Source organism: Oryctolagus cuniculus, chromosome 15 (genome assembly GCF_964237555.1).
Source record: "Oryctolagus cuniculus chromosome 15, mOryCun1.1, whole genome shotgun sequence".
NCBI lineage: Eukaryota > Metazoa > Chordata > Mammalia > Lagomorpha > Leporidae > Oryctolagus > Oryctolagus cuniculus.
The window spans coordinates 87,079,412-87,106,365 of NC_091446.1; the positions used below are offsets into that span (position 1 = coordinate 87,079,412).

General features: G+C 39.5%; 1 long non-coding RNA gene across 1 annotated transcript; it reads left to right on the forward strand.

Moving 5' to 3' along the window:
- The first annotated feature begins 7,632 nt into the window (after positions 1-7,632).
- LOC138845438 (uncharacterized) lies at positions 7,633-25,477 on the forward strand. Its single transcript, XR_011382693.1, has 4 exons — positions 7,633-13,201; positions 17,732-17,898; positions 22,855-22,908; positions 24,366-25,477. It is a non-coding gene; the product is annotated as an uncharacterized lncRNA (long non-coding RNA).
- The last annotated feature ends 1,477 nt before the right edge of the window (positions 25,478-26,954 follow it).

The window sequence follows — 26,954 nt, forward strand, 5'->3', positions numbered from 1 at the left end:
ATTTCTGATAGGTTTCCCTGTTTGCTGGCATACAAGTCCTTGTAGTAATTTCTGATGATTCTTTTTATTTCTGTGGTGTCTGTTGTTACGTTTCCTTGTTCATCTCTGATTTTATTGATTTGGGTCTTTTCTCTTCTTTTTTTAGTTAGTTGGGCCAATGGGGTGTCAATTTTGTTTATTTTTTCAAAAAACCAGCTCCTCGTTTGGCTGATTTTTTGGAATGTTTTTCTTGATTCAATCCTGTTGATTTCTTCTCTGATTTTAATTATTTCTCTTCTCCTACTAGATTTGGGTCTGGTTTGCTGTAGGTTTTCTAGATCCTTGAGGTGAATTGAAAGCTCATCTATTTGGTGCCTTTCCAATTTCTTGATGTAGGCACCTATTGAAATAAACTTTCCTCTTAACACTGCTTTTGCTGTGTCCCATAAGTTTTGGTATGTTGTGCTGTTATCCTCATTTACTTCCAGAAAGTTTTTGATTTCTCTTTTGATTTCTTCTATGACCCATTGTTCATTCGGGAGCATGTTGTTCAATCTCCATGTGTTTGCGTATGCTGTAGGGATTCCTGAGTTGCTAATTTCCAACTTCATTCCTTTATGGTCTGAGAAGCTGCATGGTTTGATTCTAATTCTTTTGAATTTGCTGAGACTTGCTTTATGGCCTAGTATGTGGTCAATCCTAGAGAAGGTTCCATGTACTGCTGAGAAGAATGTAAAATCTTTAGCTGTAGGATTGAAAGTTCTGTATATTTCTGTTAGATCCATTTGGGCTATAGTGTCGTTTAAATCTACTGTATCCTTGTTGATCTTCTGTCCTATTGATCTGTCTATTTCTGAGAGTGGAGTATTGAAGTCCCCCAGTACTATTGTATTGGGGTCTAAGTCTCCCTTTAAGTCTGTTAACAAGTCTTTTAGATAAACCGGTGCCCTGTAGTTAGGTGCATATACATTGATAATTGTTATATCTTCCTGTTGAATTGATCCCTTAATCATTATGTAGTGTCCCTCTTTGTCTCTCTTAACGGTTTTTGTGGTAAAGTTTATGTTGTCTGAAATTAAGATGGCTACGCCCGCTCTTTTTTCATTTCTGTTGGCATGGTATATCTTTTTCCAGCCTTTCACTTTCAGTCTTTATGGATCTTTGTTGGAAAGATGAGTTTCTTGTAAGCAGCAAATAGATGGGTTTTGTTCCATAACCCAATCAGCCAATCGGTGTCTTTTAACTGGACAGTTCAGGCCATTCACGTTCAATGTGACTAATGATAAGTGGTAACTTTGCCCTGCCATTTGCCAAAGATAAGTTCTAATATATGCTTTGAATTCCCTGTGATCTTTTGCTGTGAGGTTTCCTTCCTTGGTTTCCTTCCTTTACCTTCTTTCATATTGATGACCGTGTTTCTTTGTTTCTGTGTGCAACACATCTTTAAGCATCTGTTACAGGGCTGGACGAGTGGCAACAAATTCTTTCAATTTCTGTTTGCTATGAAAAGTCTTTATTTCACCTTCATTCACAAATGATAGCTTTGCAGGATATAATATTCTGGGCTGGCAGTTGTTCTCTCTTAGTACCTGCGCTATATCTCGCCATTCCCTCCTAGCTTGTAGAGTTTCTGATGAGAAGTCAGCTGTGAGTCTGATTGGAGATCCTCTGAGAGTAATCTGACGTTTCTCTCTTGCACATTTTAGGATCTTTTCTTTATGTTTCACTGTGGAGAGTTTAATTACAACGTGTCATGGTGAGGATCTCTTTTGGTCGTGTTTATTAGGGGTTCTGTGAGCTTCCTTTTTTATTTATTTATTTTTTTTTATTTTTTTGATAGGCAGAGTGGACAGTGAGAGAGAGAGACAGAGAGAGAAAGGTCTTCTCTTGCCGTTGGTTCACCCTCCAATGGCCGCCGCTGCAGCCGGCGCACCGCGCTGATCCGATGGCAGGAGCCAGGATCCAGGTGCTTTTTCCTGGTCTCCCATGGGGTGCAGGGCCCAAGCACCTGGGCCATCCTCCACTGCACTCCCTGGCCATAGCAGAGAGCTGGCCTGGAAGAGGGGCAACCGGGACAGAATCCGGCGCCCCGTCCGGGACTAGAACCCGGTGTGCCGGTGCCGCAAGGTGGAGGATTAGCCTATTGAGCCACGGCGCCGGCTCTCTGTGAGCTTCCTGTACTAGGATTTCTCTGTCCTTCTCCAAACTCTCCAAACCTGGGAAATTTTCTGCTAATATCTCACTAAAAAGGCCTTCTAATCCTTTCTCCCTCTCCATGCCTTCAGGAACTCCTAGAACCTGAATGTTGGTTTTTTTTAATAGTATCCTGAAGATTCCCAACAATATGTTTTAGATTCCTAATTTCCTCTTCTGTTCTTTGGTCTGACTGTATCCTTTCCTGTTCTCTGTCTTCTAAGTCCGATATTCTCTCTTCTGCTTCACCCATTCTGTTTGTAAGGCTCTCTATTGTGTTTTTCATTTGATCTATTGAATTCTTCACTTCCGTCACTATCCCAGTTTCCTGTTGTACTAGTTGTTTCATTTCATTTTGATTCCTCCTTAATATTTCGTTTTCACGAGAGAGATTTTCTATCTTGTCCATTAAGGATTTCTGTAGTTCAAGAATTTGTTTTTGAGAACTTCTTAATGTTCTTATCAATTTTTTGAGATCTGCTTCTTGCATTTCTTCTATGTCATCATCCTCATAATCTTGAATTGGGGTGTCTTTTTCATTTGAGGGCATCATGGTGACTTCCTTGTTTTTTTACCTTGGTTTTTGCGTTTGTTATTTGGCATATTGGAGATATTTGGTTTCTTCACTGTGGTGCTTTTTCTTGTTATACTATGGCTCTAGATTAAGTGGACTATCTGTTTTTGATGGAGCCTTAGGGCTTGAGATGGGTGTGGCCTGAGAGCTCTGTTTGGTGTGCCAAAGGTGACACTCCCAGGTTCGGCGTGGTAAACCTTTCTCTCTTTCTCTCTCTCTTTATTTCTTTTTTTTTTTTTTTGATTCAAAAGGGAAGTTATTCTGCACAGCTGAACGAAGTTGGAGGTAGTTAGCAGGCAAATGATATACCCGCAGGAACCAGAGATCGGAAGCTCTTTCCCAAGGACCAGACAGGGAATCTGTTCTGCCCTCAGAGTGGGCTCAAATTCTCCTTCAGTCTCCCACTGGGTTGCCAAAGTTACAGTATTGTAGTGTCTCTGGAGAGTGCTCACATGAATTCCGTGAGTTCTCTCCCCCACCGTCTCTTTTTTCACAGTCTCAGTTCAGTAGCACCACAAATTTACTAGGTCCTAATCTCCTGTTAATTTGCCCCACCCAGAGTCAGATTTTTCTGCTAGGCTCAGGGCCGGTGCAGACCTGAGGTCGCTCTGCTTATGACGTATGTCCAAGATGGCGCCTGCTCTTTGTCTTGCTCTCCCTTGAGAGGTGAGCGGAGAGAGAGAAACCCGTGTCCGTACCAGTCACCTCTCTCTCTCTTCCAGTTAGCCTGGTGAAGTCCCCCCCCTGGGGGTCATTCCCTCTAGTCTCCTCTCTCTGCTTGCCTGCTGGTGTCTCGTGCTATTGAGGTTCGGCTCACCTCGCATTCCAGCGGCTCGGTCCCGCGGCTCGGCTTCCGCACGGTGGGCGACCTTGTTCTCCCAGTAGGTCCTCCGATTCACGACCACTCAATCCAGAAGGGTTTCCTCTCGCGTTCCAGCGGCTCGGTCCCGTGGCTCAGCTTCCGCGGCTCGGTCCTGCGGCTCGGCTTACGCACGGTGGGCAACCTTGTTCTCCCAGTATGTCCTCCGATTCACTACCACTCAATCCAGAAGGGTTTCCTCTGCAATATTATCCTGGTTCTTTTTTCTGAGGCTACCGTAACTCCCCTTTTATTAAACTAAATTTTCCCGGACTATCGGTGCGCACCCTTACTATTCCGCCATCTTCGATTCACTGCTGAATTCTACCAGACATTTAAAGAAGAACTAACTCCAATTCTTCTCAAACTATTCAGAACAATCGAAGAAGAGGGAATCCTCCCAAATTCTTTCTATGAAGCCAGCATCACCTTAATTCCTAAGCCGGAAAAAGATGCAGCACTGAAAGAGAATTACAGACCAATATCCCTGATGAACATAGATGCAAAAATCCTCAATAAAATTCTCGCCAATAGAATGCAACAACACATCAGAAAGATCATCCACCCAGACCAAGTGGGATTTATCCCTGGTATGCAGGGATGGTTTAATGTGCGCAAGACAATCAATGTGATTCACCACATTAACAGACTGCAGAAGAAAAACCATATGATTATCTCAATAGATGCCGAGAAAGCATTTGATAAAATACAACACCCGTTCATGATGAAAACTCTAAGCAAACTGGGTTTGGAAGGAACATTCCTCAATACAATCAAAGCAATCTATGAAAAACCCACAGCCAACATCCTATTGAATGCGGAAAAGTTGGAAGCATTTCCACTGAGATCTGGTACCAGACAGGGGTGTCCACTCTCACCACTGCTATTCAATATAGTTCTGGAGGTTCTAGCCAGAGCTATTAGGCAAGAAAAAGAAATTAAAGGGATACAAATTGGGAAGGAAGAACTCAAACTATCCCTCTTTGCAGATGACATGATTCTTTATTTAGGGGACCCAAAGAACTCTACTAAGAGACTATTGGAACTCATAGAAGAGTTTGGCAAAGTAGCAGGGTATAAAATCAATGCACAAAAATCAACAGCCTTTGTATACACAGACAATGCCATGGCTGAGGAAGAACTTCTAAGATCAATCCTATTCACAATAGCTACAAAAACAATCAAATACCTTGGAATAAACTTAACCAAGGACGTTCAAGATCTCTACGATGAAAATTACAAAACCTTACAGAAAGAAATAGAAGAGGATACCAAGAAATGGAAAAATCTTCCATGCTCATGGATTGGAAGAATCAATATCATCAAAATGTCCATTCTCCCAAAAGCAATTTATAAATTCAATGCAATACCAATCAAGATACCGAAGACCTTCTCAGATCTGGAAAAAATGGTGCTGAAATTTATATGGAGGCACAAGAGACCTCGAATAGCTAAAGCAATCTTGTACAACAAAAACAAAGCTGGAGGCATCACAATACCAGATTTCAGGACATACTACAGGGCAGTTGTAATCAAAACAGCATGGTACTGGTACAGAAACAGATGGATAGATCAATGGAACAGAATTGAAACACCAGAAATCAACCCAAACATCTACAGCCAACTTATATTTGATCAAGGATCTAAAACCAATTCCTGGAGCAAGGGCAGTCTATTCAATAAATGGTGCTGGGAAAACTGGATTTCCACATGCAGAAGCATGAAGCAAGACCCCTACCTTACACCTTACACAAAAATCCACTCAACATGGATTAAAGACCTAAATCTACGACCTGACACCATCAAGTTACTAGAGAACATTGGAGAAACCCTTCAAAATATTGGCACAGGCAAAGAGTTTCTGGAAAAGACCCGGGAGGCACAGGCAGTCAAATCCAAAATTAACTATTGGGATTGCATCAAATTGAGAAGTTTCTGTACTGCAAAAGAAACAGTCAGGAGAGTGAAGAGAAAACCGACAGAATGGGAAAAAATATTTGCAAACTATGCAACAGATAAAGGGTTAATAACCAGAATCTACAAAGAGATCAAGAAACTCCACAAAAACAAAACCAACAACCCACTTAAGAGATGGGCCAAGGACCTCAATAGACATTTTTCAAAAGAGGAAACCCAAATGGCCAACAGGCACATGAAAAAATGTTCAAGATCACTAGCAATCAGGGAAATGCAAATCAAAACCACAATGAGGTTTCACCTCACCCCGGTTAGAAAGGCTCACATGCAGAAATCTACCAACAACAGATGCTGGCGAGGATGTGGGGAAAAAGGGACACTAACCCACTGTTGGTGGGAATGCAAACTGGTCAAGCCACTATGGAAGTCAGTCTGGAGGTTCCTCAGAAACCTGAAGATAACCCCACCGTTCGACCCAGCCATCCCACTCCTTGGAATTTACCCAAAGGAATTTAAATTGGCAAACAAAAAAGCCGTCTGCACTCTAATGATTATTGCAGCTCAATTCACAATAGCTAAGACCTGGAACCAACCTAAATGCCCATCAACGGTAGACTGGATAAAGAAATTATGGGATATGTACTCTTTAGAATACTATACCGCAGTAAGAAACAACGAAATCCAGTCATTTGCAACAAAATGGAGGAATCTGGAACACATCATGCTGAGTGAAGTAAGCCAGTCCCAAAGGGACAAATACCATATGTTCTCCCTGATCGGTGACAACTGACTGAACACCAAATAGGAAACCTGTTGAAGTGAAATGGACACTATGAGAAACGGTGACTTGATCAGCATAGCCCTGACTGTTAATAACAACTTAATACATTATCCCTCTTAGTAGTTTTTTTTGTCTGTTCTACTTAATATGACTGGTTTAATTCTGTAATTATCACACAGTTATTCTTAAGTGTTGAAATTTAACTGAAATGTGATCCCTGTTAAACATAAGAGTGGGAATAAGAGAGGGAAGAGATGTATAATTTGGGACATGCTCAAGCTGACTTGCCCCAAATGGTAGAGTTAGAAACATACCAGGGGATTCCAATTCAATCCCATCAAGGTGGCATGTACCAATGCCATCTCACTATTCCAAGTGATCAATTTCAGTTCACAATTGATCATAATGAAAGGACTAAGAGTCAAAGGGAGCACATAAACAAGTCTAGTATCTGCTAACACTAAACGATAGAATAAATAAAGGGGAGAGTGATCCAACATGGGAAGTGAGATACTCAGCAGACTCATAGAATGGCAGATGTCCTAAATAGCACTCTGGCCTCAGAATCAGCCCTAAAGGCATTCGGATCTGGCTGAAAAGCCCATGAGAGTATTTCAGGCATGGAAAGCCAAGACACTCTGGCAAAAGATCTCTGTGAGTGAGATCCCAGTGGAAAGAACAGGTCTTCAAAGAAGGAGGTACCTTTCTCTGAAGGGAGGAGAGAACCTCCACTTTGACTATGACCTTGTCTTAACAAGATAAGAGTCGGTGAACTCAAGCGGCTTCCATAGCCTTGGAAACTCATGACTGGAGCATAGGGAGATTACTGATGCCATAAACAGGAGTGTCAATTGGTAAAGTCAACAACAGGAGTCACTGTGCACTTACTCCTCATGTAGGATCTCTGTCCTTAATGTGCTGTGCATTGAGGCTTAATGCTATAACGAGTACTCAAACAGTATATTTCACTTTGTGTTTCTATGGGGGTGCAAACTGTTGAAATCTTTACTTAAGGTATACTAAACTGATCTTCCTTTAAAAATAAAAAAAGAAGAAATTATCAATTCCCAACTTGACTCTCACTGGGATTAAACATGACAATAGGTCTGATCTGATTTCATCATTTTAAAAAAAATCATCTATTATTTTTCACTTTATGTTTCTGTGTGGGAGCAAACTGTTGAAATCTTTACTTAATGTATGCTAAACTGATCTTCTGTATATAAAGTGAATTGGAAATGAATCCTCATTTGAATGGAAGGGGAGAGGGAGTGGGAAAGGGGAGGGTTGCGGGTGGGATGGACGTTATGGGGGGGAAGCCATTGTAATCCATAAGCCGTACTTTGGAAATTTATATTCATTAAATAAAAGTTAAAAAAAAAGACACAGACTGATTGAATGGATTAAAAATGGATTAAAAAAGAAAACCAACCTATTTTCTGCCTATAAGAAATACTTTTTTTTACCAACAAAAGTGCATGCAGACTGAACAAAAAGGATAGTGCATGCTAATTGAAACCAAAAAAAAAAGTTGGTGTAACTATCCTAATATCAGTAAAAACAGATTTTAACACAAAAACAGAAGGGCACTTGGTAATGATTAAAGGATCAATTCAACAGGAAGCTGTAACTATTTTAACTTATATGAACCTAATTACAGGGCACCAAATAAATGATCTATCAGTGTACCTCAAAGATCTACAAAAACTGAAACAAACCAGATCCAAAGCCAGAAGGAGAAAAGAAATAATTAAAATTAGAGAAGAAACAAAATTGAAACAAAAAATGCAAAAGATCAGCAAAACGAAGAGCTGTTTTTTTGAAAAAAAAAAAAATTGACATACCATTGGCCCAACTAACCAAAAAAAGAAGACCCAAATCAATAAAATCAGAGACACAAATGGAAATGTAAAAACAGATACCACAGAAGTAAAAATAATCCTAAAATAGTACAAAGAGCTGCATGCAACAAAGTAGGAAACCTAGAAGTGGAAAAATTCTTTGACACATGTGAACTATCTCTATTGAGCCAGGAAGATACAGAAAATATATGCAGACCCATAACCAAGATGGAAATTGAATCAGAAGTAAAGACGCTTCCAAAAAAGTAAAGCCCAGGATCAGAAATCTTCACTGCTTAATTCTACTAGACATTTAAAGAATAATTAAATCCAATTATTCTCAAGCTATTGAAAACAACTGAAATGGAGAGAATAATCCCAAATTCTTTCTATAAAGTCACCATTATCTAAATTCCTAAACCTGAAAATGATACAACAGAGAAAGAGAACTACAGACCAATTCCCCTTATGAACACAGATGTGAAAGTCCTCAACAAAATTCTAGCTAATCGAATCCAATAACATATCAGAAAAATCATTCACTTGGACAAGGTGGGTTTTATCCCTGGTATGCAGGAATGGTTCAGCATTTGCAAATCAATCAATTTGATGCATCACATTAACAAATTGAACAAAAACCATATAATTATCTCAATACATTCAGAGGAAGCACATGACAAATACAACACACTTTCATTATGAAAACGCTAAGCAAATTGGTTATAGAAGGAACATTTCTCAACACAATCAAGGGAATCTATGACAAACTCACAGTCAGCATCCTATTGAATGGAGAAAAGTTGAAAGCATTCCCACAGAGATTCAGAACCAGACAAGGATGCACACTCTTACCATTGTTAGTCAATATATTCCTGGGACTTTTAGCCAGAGCCATTAGGCAAGAAAAAGAAATCAAAGGGATACAGATTGGGAAGGAGGAAGTCCAACTATCCCTATTTGCAGATGAAATTGATTCTATGTATAGGGGATCCAAAAGACTCCACTAAGAGACTATTAGAACTCATAGAACAGCTTGCAAATGTAGCAGTATATAAAATCAATACACAAAAAAAATCAATGGTCTTTGTATACACAGATAATTCCATGGCTGAGAAAGAACTAAGATCAACCCCATTCACAAAGCTACAAAAAAATCAAGTACCTTGGAATAAATGTAACCAAGGATATCCAAGATCTCTAAGATGAGAATTACAAAACATTAAAGAAAGAAATGGAACAAGATACAAAAAAAAAAAACTTCCATGTTCGCAGACTAAAAGAATCAATCTCATAAAAATGTCCATACTTCCAAAACAATTTACAGATTCAATGTGATACCAATTAAAATACCAAAGACATTCTTCTCAGATACAGAAAAAATTATCCTGGGGCCAGGGCCATGGTACACTAGGTTAATCCTCCACCTGTGGTGCCAGCATCTCATATGGGTGCTGGTTCTAGTCCCACTTGCTCCTCTTCCAGTCCAGCTCTCTGCTGTGGCCTGGAATAGCAGTGGAAGATGGCCCAAGTCCTTGGGCCCCTGCACCCACATGGGAGACTGGAATGGAATACCTGGCTCCTGGCTTCAGCTCAGCATAGCTCTGACCATTGCAGCCATCTGGGGAGTGAACTAATGGAAGGAAGACCTTTCTCTCTGTCTCTCTCTCTCTCACTGTCTATAACTCTACCTGTCAAATAAATAATGTTTTTTTTAAATGATGCTGAAATTCATATGGAGGCACAGGAGACCCTGAATAGCTAAACCAATCATATACAACAAAAACAAAGCCAGAGGCACCTCAATACCAGATTTCATGACATACTACAGGGCAATTATAATCAAAACACCCTGGTACTGGTACCAAAACAGATGGACAGACCAATGGAACAGAATAAAAACACCAGAAATCAATCCAAGCATCTACAACCAACTTATCTTTGACAAAGGAGCTAAAACCAATTCCTGGAGCAAGAACAATTTCTTAAACAGATGGTGCATAAAATCCACACAAATGGATTAAAAATGTAAATCTATGACCCAATACCATCAAATAATTAGAGAACATTGGAGAAACTCTGCAAGACATTGCCACAGGTAAAGAGTTCTTAGAAATGACCCAAGAGGCACAAGCAATCAGAGCCAAAATCAGAAATTGGATTACACCAAATTGAGAAGCTTCTTTACTGCCAAAGAAACACTAGGGAAATGATACGGCAATCAACAGAATGGAAGAAATTATTTGCAAACTATACAACTGATAAAGGATTAATAACAAGAATATATGAAGAAAAAAAAGAGATTAAGAAACTCAACAACAACAAAACAAACAATCCAGTTAAGAAAGGGGCAAAGGACATTTTTCAACACAGGAAATGTAAATGGCCAACAGACACATGAAAAAATGCTCAGGATCACTAGCCATCTGATAAAAGCAAATAAAAACAACAATGAGGTTTCACCACATCCCAGTTAGAATGGCTTTCATATAGAAATCAATGAACAACAAATGCTGGTGAGGATGTGGGGGAAAAGATACGCTAATCCACTGTTGATGGGAATGTAAACTGGTAAAACCACTATGGAACATAGTATGGAGATCCTTCAGAAATCTGAATACTGACCTACCATATGACCCAGCCCCCCACTCCTGGGAATTTACATAAGGGAATAAAAAGAGCTATATGCACCCCCATGTTCATTGCAGGTCAATTCACAATAGCTAAGACATGTAATCAACCTAAAAGCCCATCAACTGAAGAGTGGATAAAGAAATTATGGGATATGTACAGCATGGAATACTACATAATGGTAAAAATGAAACCCAGTCATTCACAAAAAAAAGGATGAATCAGGAAAACATCATACCATCATACTTAGTGAAATAAGCTGATCCCAAAGGGACAAATACTATATGTTCTGCCTGACTTGTGATAACAAATAGAGCACCTAAAAGGCAATCTGTAGAACTGAAATTGACTCTTGACTTGTCTTGACTGTTAAGGAACAGTTGTTTTTTCATACTATTTGTTGAACTCTTTGCTTAACAAATAGTTAAACATATGTGTATAAAGTCAATTGAAAATAAATCGCAGGAAAAAATAAGAGTGGGAATAAAAGAGGGTGTAGGAAGAGGGGTGGGAGAATGGGTGGAAGGGTGGGTACTGTGGAAAGAATCACCATGTTCCTAAAGTTGTAATTATGAAGTGTATGAAATTTTCAACTGTAAAGCTGTATAGTTCTGCATATATCCATATGAATTTACTTATAAGGATACAGTTTAAAAATTTACCAATGGAACCCAAATCCCCTGAAGCTGAGTGGTAAAATACCATCTTAAGTGTTAAAGTGATCATATTGATAAAATTAAATATCTAAAAATAATAAATTGAATTAAAAGGAGTGAATGCTCCAACATGGGACACAGTCCACACAGCTGACTCATAGAATGACAATCGCTTTAAGTACCATTCTGACCTTAGAATCAGCCCTTAAGTCACTGTGGTCTGGCTGAAAAGCATAAAAGAGCATTTCAGGCATGGAAAGCCAAGACAGTGTGGGAAAAATGTCCTACGTAGAAGACCTCAGTTGGTGAGATCCCAGTGGAAAGAAGTGGTCATCGAAGAAGGAAGTACTTTTCTCTGAGGGGAGGAGAGAACTCTCAATTTACTGATGGCCTTGTCTAAATAGTGAAGGAGTTTGCGGATTCAAAATGCTTCCATATCCTAGGCAGCTCATATCAAGAGCCTTGGGTTATCACTGCGCGCACATGGAAGACCAGGAGGAAGCACCTGGCTCCTGCCTTCAGATCGGCATAGCTCTGGCCATAGCAGTCATTTAGGGGGTGAACAAATGGAAAGAAGACCTTTCTCTCTGTCTCTCTCTCTCACTGTCTAACTCTGTCAAAAAAAAAAGAATATCATTTCCAGAAAACACTTATTAAGTACTTACTAGATCCCAAACATGTTCTCAGAAGTGTTAATCCAAATAGTGACACAAATGAGAATATAATTATAAAATGAGGTTAATATTCTGAGATAATAAATGTGTTATTTTCCATTTACATTTAAAAGATGTATTTAACAATGGTATCTAGTCTATGCTAACCATCAGAGAGGCCCTCTCTCAGGGAGTCACGAAGACACCATCAGTGGGCAATTAAGATATAAAGATAGAGAAAATAATTAAAAGGAGCCCTCAAAAGTGTATTGATGCCTGTAGGTTACTAAATTCTCTCAAACTTCACATGATGATATTGAAAGGGGTAAGAATTACATGTTAGGTTTTATGTTCACTTGAAATTAGGATAATGCTACGTTAGACAACTAAAAACTTCTTAAGCACTTCAATATTAGAAAGCTAGAAAATAATGGGCAAGCCAGTGCCAGAGATATTATGTGTCAGACAAGAAATTAATAGCAGGTGTGAAAGAGGCAGGGAGGACAGATTGGCCAGAATGATATTTAAAATAGTTCAAGACATTTTATGTGTGTGTGCGCACGCGCGTGCGTGCGTGCACATGTGTGTGTGTGTGCACATGTGTGTGTGTGTGTGGAAAAAGTGGAGTTAATGATGGTGATTGAGCTATCCCTAAAAACTCATTTTCAGTGGCATTGTGGGTAAAGCCACTGCCTGTGTTGGCAGAATCCCATATAGGTTCTGGTTCAAGTTCTTGCTGCTCCACTTCCAATGCAACTCTCTGCCAATGTGCTGGGGAAAGCAGTGGAAGGTATTCAAGTACTTGGACACCTGCACTCACATGGGAGAACATGAAGAAGCTTCTGGATCCTGGATTCAGACTGACCCAGCTCTGGCCATTGGGGCCATTTGAAGAGTGAACCAGTGAATTTTTCTTGTATAGGTGATACTAGCTCCTCCAAAAGTACTGAATCACAAAGGTGAGGACAAATAAGGGGATGCAATAACTCCAGGGTGATGGTGGCACACACTCTGATACACAAAAACTGTTCTCTCTCCAGTTTGTTCCCCTGTTGCAGATCCAGATACAGAACAAGGTTGTAAAATTTGAGGAAGCCCGTTTCTCTACACATAAGCTAAGGTAAAAGAACTGTTCTTCTGTTGAAGAAAACATCTTTATTATCAAGGAATTACCACTTACTGGGAGAGAATTCAGAGGTCATGTTGTATATCCTTGTAGGTTGCAAAGATTGCCGCTGTATTTTACACAATTTAAAAGAGGTGGAGTAACTTGCCTAATGGATTTTATTTCAAATGGCTTTGGTGAGGAAGTATAGTTCAAACATGCCAATAGAAAGTTGTCAAAAAATAGTCATTGAAATATTTTTGATGTAATATGCCAGCTCAGAACAGTATCTATCTTTTTTCAAGTTTTGTTTTACTTTTTACAATCATTATTTCCTTATGTTACCTATATAAATATTTCAATATCACATAATTTTCCAAAGAAGCATGACTCCCTTTATACTGATAGAAAGTTTTAGGGGACACTGCTTGGTTATAATTTTAAAATAAATGAATTCTACTCCTGACTCAATGGTGCACACATTAAAAATACATTTTGCTGTATGTTGGCATTATTTTTTTGCAACTGTCTTTGCATCCTATCATCTCTCTTCTTCAATACTATATTCAAAGATAACTTTTAAAGTAGCTAAAACAGGAGTTCTGAGCTATCTTAGAGTCAAAATATTTAGAAAAATAGTCACACTGAATGTAAATGGTTTCAACTCTACAGTCAAAAGACACAAACTAGCTGAATGGATTAAAAAAGAAAACCCATCTATCTGTTGCCTTCAGGAATCACTTTTTACCAGCAAAGATGCATACAGACTGAAAGTGAAAGGACGGAAAAAGATATTCCAAGCTAACAGAAACAAAAAAGAGCCAGTGTGGCCATCCTAATATCTCAGACAAAATAGACTTTAACACAAAAACTATTAAAAGAGACAAAGAAGGACACTATGTAATGATTAAAGGGTCAGTCCAACACAAAGGTGTTACTATTATAAATGTATATGCACCTAATTACAGGGTGCCTGGCTATTTGAAAAAAATTTTAAGGGATTTAAAGGGAGATATAGACTCAAATATAATAGTAACAGGGAACTTCAATAGCCCACTTTCAGCAATGGACAGATCAACCAGACAGAAAACCAACAAGGACACAACAGATCTAATTGACAATATAGACCAAATAGACCTGGTAAATATCTACAGAGAATTCCACCCACAATCACAGAGTACACATATTTATCCCCAGTGCACAGAACTTTCTCTAGGATTGACCACATGCAGAGCATAAAGAGAGCCTCAGTAAATTCAAAAAAAATTGAAATTATGCCATGCAACCTCTCAGACCACAATGCAATGAAGCTTGAAATAACTCAAAAATCTCTTCATCATATGCAAACACATGGAGAATGAACATGATTCTGAATGAACAGTGGGCCATAAAAGAAACCAAAAGAGAAATCAAAAGATTCCCAGAAACAAATGAAAATGACAAAATCACTTATCAAAATTTGTGGGATACAGCAAAAGCAGTGCTAAGAGGAAAGTTTATAGCAATTGGTGCCTACATCAAGAAACTGGAAAGGTACCAAATAAATGATTTCTCTATGCACCTCAAGGATCTAGAAAAACAGCAGCAAACCAAACCCAAATCCAGTAGAAGAAAAGAAATTATCAAGATTAGAGAAGAAATCAATAATATTGAGACAAAAAAAATACAAAAGATCAGCAAAATGAAGAGCTGGTTTTTTGGAAAAAAAATTGACACACGATTGGCCCAACTAACCAAAAAATTGGAGAGAGAAGACTCAAAGCAGTAAAATTAAAAATGGTAATGGAAATGTAATAACAGACACAACAAAAATAAAAATAATCAACAGAAACCACTACAAAGAGCTGTATGCCAACAAAGTAGGAAACCTAGAAGAAATGGATAGATTCCTGGACACATACAACCTACCTAAACTGAGCCACAAAGACATAGAAAACCTAAACAGACCCATAACCATGAGAGAAATTGAATCAATAATAAATGCACTACTAAAAAAAAAAGAGCCTGGGACCAGAAATCTTCACTACTGAATTCTACCAGACATTTAAAGAATAACTAATCTCAGTTCTTCTCAAATTATTCAAAATAATTGAAAGGGAGGGAGTCCTCCCAAATTATTTCTATGAAGCCAATTTACTTTATTTCCTAAACCCGGAAAATACACAACAGAGAAAGAAAACTATAGACCTATCTCCCTGATGAACATAGATGGAAAAATACTCAACAAATTCCTGGCCAACCGAATCTAACTACAAATCAGAAAGATCATTCACCTGGACCAAGTAGGGTTTATCCCTGGTATGCAGGGATGGTTCAACATTCAAAAATCAATCAACATGATACATTACATTAACAAATTGAGAAACAAAAAAGTCATATGATTATCTCAATAGATGCATAGAAAGCATTTGACAAAATATAACACCATTTCATAATGAGAACTGTAAGCAAATTGGGTTTAGAAGGAACATTCTTCAACACAATTAAGGCAATATATGACAAACTCATGGCCAGCATTATATTCAATGGAGGAAAAGTTAGAGGCTTTTCCATTGAAAGCTGGCACCAGACAGGGATACCCACTCTCACCATTGCTATTCAATATAGTCCTAGAAGTTTTAGGCAGAGCCATCAGGCAAGAAAAAGAAATCAAAAAGATACAAATGGAAAGGAGGAAGTCAAACTATCGCTATTTGCAGATGACATGATTCTATATATACAGGACCCAAAAGACTCCATTAAGAGACTATTGGAACTCATATGAGAGTTTGGTAAAGTAGTAGGATACAAAATCAATGCACAGAAATCCACAGCATTTGTATACGCAGACAATGCTATGGCTGAGAAAGAACTTCTAAGATCAATGTCATTCACAATAGCCACAAAACAATCAAGTACATGGAATAAATTCAACCAAAGATGTCAAAGATCTCTATGATGAAAATTACAAGATATTAAAGAAAGAAATATAAGAAGACATAAAAAATGGGAAGTCTATAATGTTCATAGATTGGAAGAAGTAATATCATCAAAATGTCCATTCTTCTAAAACCAATTTACAGGTTTAATGCTATACTAATCAAAATACCAAAGACATTCTTCACAGACCTAGAAAAATTCATATGGAGGAACAAGGGATCTCACATAGCTAAAACAATTCTATACAATAAAAATAAAGCCAGAGGCATAACACTACCAGACTTCTTTTTTTTTCTTTTTTTTAACTTTTATTTAATGAATATAAATTTCCAAAGTACGATTTATGGATTACAATGGCTTCCCCCCATACCGTCCCTCCCACCCACAACCCTCCCCTTTCCCACTCCCTCTCCCCTTCCATTCACATCAAATTTATTTTCGATTATCTTAATATACAGAAGATCAGCTTAGTATACATTAAGTAAGGATTTCAACAGTTTGCTCCCACACAGAAACATAAAGTGAAAAATAATAGATGATTTTTTTTAAATGATGATGAAATCAGATCAGACCTATTGTCATGTTTAATCCCAGTGAGAATCAAGTTGGGAATTGATAATTTCTTTTTTTTTCTGCAGAGGATCAGTTTAGTATGCATTAAGTAAAGATTTCAACAGTTTGCACCCCCATAGAAACACAAAGTGAAATATATTGTTTGAGTACTCGTTATAGCATTAAATCTCAATGCACAGCACATTAAGGACAGAGATCCTACATGAGGAGTAAGTGCACAGTGACTCCTGTTGTTGACTTTACCAATTGACACTCCTGTCTATGGCATCAGTAATCTCCCTATGCACCAGTTATGAGTTTCCAAGGCTATGGAAGCCCTCTGAGTTCTCCAATTCTTATCTTGTTAAGACAAGGTCATAGTCAAAGTGGAGGTTCTCTCCTCCCTTCAGAGAAAGGTACCTCCTTCTTTGAAGACCTGTTCTTTCCACTGGGATCTCACTCACAGAGATCTTTTGCCAGAGTGTCTTGGCTTTCCATGCCTGAAATACTCTCATGGGCTTTTCAGCCAGATCCGAATGCCTTTAGGGCTGATTCTGAGGCCAGAGTGCTATTTAGGACATCCGCCATTCTATGAGTCTGCTGAGTATCTCACTTCCCATGTTGGATCACTCTCCCCTTTATTTATTCTATCGTTTAGTGTTAGCAGATACTAGACTTGTTTATGTGCTCCCTTTGACTCTTAGTCCTTTCATTATGATCAACTGTGAACTGAAATTGATCACTTGGAATAGTGAGATGGCATTGGTACATGCCACCTTGATGGGATTGAATTGGAATCCCCTGGTATGTTTCTAACTCTACCATTTGGGGCAAGTCAGCTTGAGCATGTCCCAAATTATACATCTCTTCCCTCTCTTATTCCCACTCTTATGTTTAACAGGGATCACATTTCAGTTAAATTTCAACACTTAAGAATAACTGTGTGATAATTACAGAATTAAACCAGTCATATTAAGTAGAACAGACAAAAAAAAACTACTAAGTTGTTCATTAACAGTCAGGGCTATGCTGATCAAGTCACCGTTTCTCATAGTGTCCATTTCACTTCAACAGGTTTCCTTTTTGGTGTTCAGTCAGTTGTCACCGATCAGGGAGAACATATGGTATTTGTCCCTTTGGGACTGGCTTACTTCACTCAGCATGATGTGTTCCAGATTCCTCCATTTTGTTGCAAATGACTGGATTTCGTTGTTTCTTACTGCGGTATAGTATTCTAAAGAGTACGTATCCCATAATTTCTTTATCCAGTCTACCGTTGATGGGCATTTAGGTTGGTTCCAGGTCTTAGCTATTGTGAATTGAGCTGCAATAATCATTAGAGTGCAGACGGCTTTTTTGTTTGCCAATTTAAATTCCTTTGGGTAAATTCCAAGGAGTGGGATGGCTGGGTCGAACAGTAGGGTTATCTTCAGGTTTCTGAGGAACCTCCAGACTGACTTCCATAGTGGCTTGACCAGTTTGCATTCCCACCAACAGTGGGTTAGTGTCCCTTTTTCCCCACATCCTCGCCAGCATCTGTTGTTGGTAGATTTCTGTATGTGAACCATTCTAACCGGGGTGAGGTGAAACCTCATTGTGGTTTTGATTTGCATTTCCCTGATTGCTAGTGATCTTGAACATTTTTTCATGTGTCTGTTGGCCATTTGGATTTCCTCTTTTGAAAAATGTCTATTGAGGTCCTTGGCCCATCTCTTAAGTGGGCTGTTGGTTTTGTTTTTGTGGAGTTTCTTGATCTCTTTGTAGATTCTGGTTATTAACCCTTTTCTGTTGCATAGTTTGCAAATATTTTTTCCCATTCTGTCGGTTGTCTCTTCACTCTCCTGACTGTTTCTTTTGCAGTACAGAAACTTCTCAATTTGATGCAATCCCAATAGTTGATTTTGGCTTTGACTGCCTGTGCCTCCCGGGTCTTTTCCAGAAATTCTTTGCCTGTGCCAATATCTTGAAGGGTTTCTCCAATGTTCTCTAATAACTTGATGGTGTCAGGTCGTAGATTTAGGTCTTTAATGCATGTTGAGTGGATTTTTGTGTAAGGTGTAAGGTAGGGGTCTTGCTTCACGATTCTGCACGTGGAAATCCAATTTTCCCAGCACCATTTATTGAATAGACTGTCCTTGCTCCAGGAATTAGTTTTAGATCCTTGGTCAAATATAAGTTGGCTGTAGATGTTTGGGTTGATTTCTGGTGTTTCAATTCTGTTCCATTGATCTATCCATCTGTTTCTGTACCAGTACCATGCTGTTTTGATTACAACTGCCCTGTAGTATGTCCTGAAATCTGGTATTGTGATGCCTCCGGCTTTGTTTTTGTTGTACAAGATTGCTTTAGCTATTCGAGGTCTCTTGTGCCTCCATATGAATTTCAGCACCATTTTTTCCAGATCTGAGAAGGTCTTCGGTATCTTAATTGGTATTGCATTGAATCTATAAATTGCTTTTGGGAGAATGGACATTTTGATGATATTGATTCTTCCAATCCATGAGCATGGAAGATTTTTCCATTTCTTGGTATCCTCTTCTATTTCTTTCTGTAAGGTTTTGTAATTTTCATCATAGAGATCTTTAACGTCCTTGGTTAAGTTTATTCCAAGGTATTTGATTGTTTTTGTAGCTATTGTGAATAGGATTGATCTTAGAAGTTCTTCCTCAGCCATGGCATTGTCTGTGTATACAAAGGCTGTTGATTTTTGTGCATTGATTTTATACCCTGCTACTTTGCCAAACTCTTCTATGAGTTCCAATAGTCTCTTAGTAGAGTTCTTTGGGTCCCCTAAATAAAGAATCATGTCATCTGCAAAGAGGGATAGTTTGAGTTCTTCCTTCCCAATTTGTATCCCTTTAATTTCTTTTTCTTGCCTAATAGCTCTGGCTAGAACCTCCAGAACTATATTGAATAGCAGTGGTGAGAGTGGACACCCCTGTCTGGTACCAGATCTCAGTGGAAATGCTTCCAACTTTTCCGCATTCAATAGGATGTTGGCTGTGGGTTTTTCATAGATTGCTTTGATTGTATTGAGGAATGTTCCTTCCAAACCCAGTTTGCTTAGAGTTTTCATCATGAACGGGTGTTGTATTTTATCAAATGCTTTCTCGGCATCTATTGAGATAATCATATGGTTTTTCTTCTGCAGTCTGTTAATGTGGTGAATCACATTGATTGTTTTGCGCACATTAAACCATCCCTGCATACCAGGGATAAATCCCACTTGGTCTGGGTGGATGATCTTTCTGATGTGTTGTTGCATTCTATTGGCGAGAATTTTATTGAGGATTTTTGCATCTATGTTCATCAGGGATATTGGTCTGTAATTCTCTTTCAGTGCTGCATCTTTTTCCGGCTTAGGAATTAAGGTGATGCTGGCTTCATAGAAAGAATTTGGGAGGATTCCCTCTTCTTCAATTGTTCTGAATAGTTTGAGAAGAATTGGAGTTAGTTCTTCTTTAAATGTCTGGTAGAATTCAGCAGTGAATCCATCTGGTCCTGGGCTTTTCTTTGTTGGGAGGGCCTTTATTACTGTTTCAATTTCTGTCTCAGTTATGGGTCTGTTTAGGTTTTTGATGTCTTCCTGGTTCAATTTAGGTAGGTTGCATGTGTCCAGGAATCTATCCATTTCTGATAGGTTTCCCTGTTTGCTGGCATACAAGTCCTTGTAGTAATTTCCTATGATTCTTTTTATTTCTGTGGTGTCTGTTGTTACATTTCCTTGTTCATCTCTGATTTTATTGATTTGGGTCTTTTCTCTTCTTTTTTTAGTTAGTTGGGCCAATGGGGTGTCAATTTTGTTTATTTTTTCAAAAAACCAGCTCCTCGTTTGGCTGATTTTTTGGAATGTTTTTCTTGATTCAATCCTGTTGATTTCTTCTCTGATTTTAATTATTTCTCTTCTCCTACTAGATTTGGGTCTGGTTTGCTGTAGGTTTTCTAGATCCTTGAGGTGAATTGAAAGCTCATCTATTTGGTGCCTTTCCAATTTCTTGATGTAGGCACCTATTGAAATAAACTTTCCTCGTAACACTGCTTTTGCTGCGTCCCATAAGTTTTGGTATGTTGTGCTGTTATCCTCATTTACTTCCAGAAAGTTTTTGATTTCTCTTTTGATTTCTTCTATGACCCATTGTTCATTCGGGAGCATGTTGTTCAAACTCCATGTGTTTGCGTATGCTCTAGGGATTCCTGAGTTGCTAATTTCCAACTTCATTCCTTTATGGTCTGAGAAGCTGCATGGTATGATTCTAATTCTTTTAAATTTGCTGAGACTTGCTTTATGGCCTAGTATGTGGTCAATCCTAGAGAAGGTTCCATGTACTGCTGAGAAGAATGTAAAATCTTTAGCTGTAGGATTGAAAGTTCTGTATATATCTGTTAGATCCATTTGGGCTATAGTGTCATTTAAATCTACTGTATCCTTGTTGATCTTCTGTCCTATTGATCTGTCTATTTCTGAGAGTGGAGTATTGAAGTCCCCCAGTACTATTGTATTGGGGTCTAAGTCTCCCTTTAAGTCCGTTAACAGGAGCCAGAGATCAGAAGCTCTTTCCCAAGGACCACACAGGGAATCTGTTCTGCCCTCAGAGTGGGCTCAAATTCTCCTTCAGTCTCCCACTAGGTTGCCAAAGTTACGGAATTGTAGCGTCTCTGGAGAGTGCTCACATGAATTCCGTGAGTTCTCTCCCCCACCGTCTCTTTTTTCACAGTCTCAGTTCAGTAGCACCACAAATTTACTAGGTCCTAATCTCCTGTTAATTTGCCCCACCCAGAGTCAGGTTTTTCTGCTTGGCTCAGGGCTGGTGCAGACCTGAGGTCGCTCTGCTTATGACGTATGTCCAAGATGGCGCCTGCTCTTTGTCTTGCTCGCCCTTGAGAGGTGAGCGGAGAGAGAGAAACCCGTGTCCTTACCAGTCACCTTTTTTTTTTCTCTCTCTCTCTCTTCCAGTTAGCCTGGTGAACTCCCCCCCCCCCGGGGGGTCATTCCCTCTAGTCTCCTCTCTCTGCTTGCCTGCAGGTGTCTCGGGCTATTGAGGTTCAGCTCACCTCGCGTTCCAGCGCTGGTGTGTTGAGTCTGCCGCTGGTGTCCTGAATTGTGGGCTCCCACGCTCTCCACGCAGGTCCGCTGTGAATCACGCGTTCCGGAAGAGTTTCTTCTGCTGTTTCCTCCCCTACTCTTCCTTGAACCTGCAGTATCTCCACTTTTATTAAACTGTCTCTCCCCGGACTATCAGTGTGCTCCCTTCCTATTCCGCCATCTTGCCTCCTCCCCTCAGTCTGTGTCTTTTAACTGGAGAGGTGACATTTACATTCAAAGTGATTGTTGATAAGTAACGAATTTGCTGTGTCATTTTCAATAAATATCCCTGTTGTTTACTTTGGTCTTCTTTGGTACTTTTACTGGGAGATTCTCACCCTGAGAACCATGCATTATGTAGAGAAGTGCCACAATGTTTCCATTTGCTTCTCTTATTTAAAAAAAATTCTAGGCAGGCAGAGACAAAGACAGAAAGTTGATGAGAGAGAAAGAGAGAAAGAGCTCACCCATTGGTTCATAACCCAACCTATTAGCAATGGCCAAGATTTGACCAGGTCAAAGACAAGACCACAGAATTCAATCTAAGTCTCCAATTCTGGGGGCAGGAAGCCCATTACTTGAGTCATCAGTTGTGCCTACCTTCACCCCCACCTTGAGTTCTTCATTAGCAGTAATTTGGAAATGAGAGCTAGAACTTGTTGAATATGAATAGAGTAGTCTCATGTGGGACAGAGATATTTTAACCACTAGGCCAAATGCCTGCTTCTGCTTCCCTCCATTTATTTTTAAAGATTTATGTAATTATTTGAAAGGCAGAGATACACAGACAGAGGGAGGGATATAGAAAAAGGTTCTTTTATCCCCAAATGACCACAAGAACTGGGGATGGGTCAGGCCTAAGTCAGGAGCTTAGGCCCATCCTCATCTCCCAAGTGGCTAACAAGGATCTGAGTATGTGGATCATCTCCTATTGCTTGTTCAGGTGCATTAGAAAGGAGCTCGATCAAAAGTGTACAAGCTAGAGTTGAACTGACTCTCTTTTACTTAATCATCATCAATACAAGAACTGAATCTACCAAACACATTTAAGAATAATTTGTCTTCCTAGAAATTGCATGTATTTATTGCTTTCTTCTCCCTATTTAATTCCCAGTTTATCAGCCTGTGAATCTGTTGAAAGTCCAATAATGTCAAGCCTGGAAAAAGGGTAAAAGCTTTAAAGAATTGTATCATATTATTCTGAGAAAAACTCTTCTTGGTTAGCATATTTTACTTAACTTATAAGAGTCTGAATAAAAAGGGCTAACTTGAAATATTCTGCACAATATGAAATGGAGTTGCAAATGTCTTCAGACACCAAAATTCGAATCATACATTCTGTAATTCCTTTCACTCACTAGGTAGATATTCTAATGTGAAGAAGTTCCAGCACTAATAATTATACAGTGAGAGCAGCCTAAGAAATTACTTAGTCCAATTTTACACTGAGAAAGAAATGTCAATCTACAATCCTGAAATGTCGACAATAAATTAAAGCAATTAATTTTTCTACTGTATCTTATGTCAGTCCAGTAGAATATTTTTATAATGGTCCCTTCTGATGTAGTAAAAGGGTACTTCAAAAAGTCTGGGTTAATGTAATTTAGGGGTGAATATTGTGGTGCAAGAGGCTAAGCAGCCTCTTAGGAAAACTACATCCCATGTCAGAGTGCCTGGGATTGAGTCCAATCCTTCTTACTAATGCACACCCTGTACCAAGGCAGCAGAGATGAAGGCCCAAATACTTGAGTTCCTGCCATCCATATAGGAGGCCCATATGGAGTTACTGGCCCCTGGCTTTGGCCTGGTTGAGCTCTGGGAGTTGTAAACATTTGTCACCTGAACCAAAGAATGGATCTGATTTCCTTTTTCAAATAAATAAATAAAAACAAAAAATGAGTTAAATTGCTTATTAAATAATTATTTTATTATGTATAGTGTTGCTTGATTAACATCACAAAATGCTTATTTTTAAAAAAACTTTTTATTTATTTGGCAGGCAGAGTTATAGACAATGAGGGAGAGAGAAAGAGAGAAAGTCTTCCTTCCGTTGGTTCACTCCCCAAATGGCCTCTACAGCCGGCACTGTGCCGATCCAAAGCCAGGAGCCAGGCACCTCCTCCTGGTCTCCCATGCAGGTGCAGGGGCCCAAGCACTTTGGCCATCCTCCACTGCCTTCCCAGGCCACAGCAGAGAACTGGACTGGAAGAGGAGCAATTGGGATTAGAACCCAGTGGCCATATGGGATGCTGGCTCTGCAGGTGGAGGATTAACCAAGTGAGCCACAGCACCAGCCCCACATAATGCTAATTAAAACATTGATTTTACCGTAAAAAATTGAAATCCATGTATAGTTTTGCCTAATACACACTTTCTATGAACTTTTTGAAAACCATCCACAGACATGGATTTCAACCTTTTTTTTTTTACCGAAATTAATTTACTTTTTAATTTTATATTCCCAAAATCTTTCTGACGTACCTTCTTACCTCATATATACTGAACATGTGGGTATTTATACTGATTTCTAATGATAATCTGCAGAACTTGTTCATCATGAGTTATGACTACATCAAGCCAGAAACCTGAAAAGCTTTCCTTTGTCTGTTTCTACTTCTCTTTCAGGTTTATATTCCTGCATATTCTCCAGCAACATTAGGTAGACATTTTGTTCTACAATGAGAATTTTGCCAGATAGGGAAGACAGAATATCCAAGAGCCTAGGTCAATGGAAATTTGTGAAATTTGCCAAGTGGATACAAAAGGCAATGCAGGGCTGGTTTGGAGATAGGTGAGGCAGGTAGCAGGGACAAGAAAATCCAGACTGAAAATCTTGACAAGGTCTCAGAACATAATGGGCAAACAAGGAAGGAAAATCAGAGGCTTAACAGGTTTCAGTTAAATGGCCTCAGAACTGTGAATGTTCCAGGTGATGGGTCCCAAAGTACAACCGCCGATGACTCACGTTGAGGGCAGAGAAATGTTCTTGAGGGAGAGAAGAGGCCAATGATTGGCAGCTCAGTCAAGATCACGAATGGACCGTTTACACTGAAGCCTGTAGTCACCCAAAGGATAAAATAATAGCCACAGGACCTAAAGTAGAAAGGGAAATATCAGAAGTAACAGTCGTCATTTTCCTCTAGTGGTATATTTATTTAAATTTAATTACTTGATGCTCTCACACAAAACTGCCGGCTACAATCTGAACATCTGAGCTGTTTTGCTGTGCTCACATCGGAACAATTCTGTCTGTCCAGGCGGTGGACAATGGACAGCAGTGATTACATGGTATTGCCGAAGATAGATTTGCTTGATCACAGTACGTTGGAAGCCAAAGAGAGAAATAGTGCCAGGCCTCGATCCAAGTGAGACGCCAGTCCTGGCAGCCCCACCACGCCCATGAAAAGAGTGAGGCGCATGTGCTTTAACCCGGGGCCATTAATCCCACTCTGTGCCCATGCGCACTCCTCTAGGCCTGGCGCTCTGCTCCTCCCCTCCTGGGCATCACAGTGCCGAAATTTGTCTCTCCGCCACGATTGGCTGCAGTCCGAGCTGACCCGCCCTTTGCCGCCAACCCCGTCATGGTCCCAGAGAGACATTACCTGCTTTGGGGCTTAGCACGGGATGCTGGGTTGGCGCTCTCAATCCCAGGCCGGCTGCTGCTCCATGGATCATGGCTCAGTCATCTGCTCTGCCAGTGCTGAAGTGAGAAAAGCCCACCGAAAGGCCAGTCCCAGGTGCTCTTTTGTTTCTTTTTTGTTTTCCTTACTATGAACAAATCTCTATTGTGAATTTTCCTGTGTTATAATCCATGTAATTTAAGGGGCCACCAATCATTGCATCAGTTTATCTCAGTAAGTGGTAAGTCAGTTCAAGTGAAGGTGTGTCAGCTGCCTGCCTCTGCTTTCCAAACCAAATGTTTCGATTCCCACACAAGTCACTAAAGTCCCAATCCTCAAATAAGCCTTTTTTGTTGTTCTTATTGTTTGAATTAAATGATCTCTCTTTCTCGGGCAAGGAAATGATTCATATTTATGCTAATTGAAAAAATTATTTCAGATGGTATGATAGTACAAAGGGAAAACAATAAAAGCTAACTAAAACGTACTAAGAGGAGGAGTGGACATTTGGGCTAACGGTTAAGTGAATAGTTTGGATGTCCACATTTCTTATCAGAGTGCCAGGGTGTTTTTTAGGGGTCAAAAGTAGGTCATGCTGCCCACCATTAGACAGTTCATCAGAGATGAGAATATGTGAAAGGAGCCATGTTTCCTTAAGAAGCCATCATTCTTGGGAAAGAGTGTATTTGGGATCAAAGAGGTCTTTTTTTTCTTTGTTTTTTTTCTTTTTCTGGTTTTGAAATTGGGGTGATGCTGGCCTCGTGGTGGGAGTTTGGGAGGATTCCCATTCCCTCCCTTTCAGTTGTTTTTGAGTGGTTTGGGAGGAATTGGAATTGGTTCTTTGAAAATTTGGTGTAGTTCGGCCGTGAAGCCATCCAGTCCCGGGAGAACAGACACACAATCTGGTGGCCACTTGCAAAGAAGAAGGCCATGGTGTTGAGGTTTGTTGGCAATGCTATGAATCAATGGACCTAGGACCTGGTCAACACTGTTATTGCTGGAAGGAAGCAAATTACCTAGTGGCAGGATCAGATTAAGATCTGCAAAAAAAGAAGGAATTTGTGATTCTGTTACAAAACCGCAAGTTCACGTGTTAGCACACATTAAAAGTGATTAAATAATTTCAAAATAAAAAAATACATCCATGCTGACCACCACTAACCAGATAGTTCACCAGAGATGACCATCAGTGAAAGGAACCATGTTTCTTTGAGAACCAGCATTCTTTGGAAAGAATGTATTTGGGTTCAAGGAGTTCTGCCTTTACTCCAAGAATGTTGGCTTCTTAAATAAAGTTGTCTTCTGGCACCAACTATCATCTCTGGTGAACTGACTGTTCAAGGGTGAACAGGGCCTTATTTTGATTGGTAACAGATGACAGCCAGGTGTGGTGGTCTGGTCCTCACATGTTACTGGGGAAGGTCAGCACTGCTTGTGTCCTCCAGGCTGCTCTTAGTGAGCTGATGCTATGGCTGGGATTTCAAAGATACCCCAGAAGCTGCTCAGTTCATTTTCGGGGGTGCCTTTCCTTTTGTTCTAACTGTGACATAAGCTGCCTGTAACCATTTATTGGTACAAGAAACTGGAACTTTTG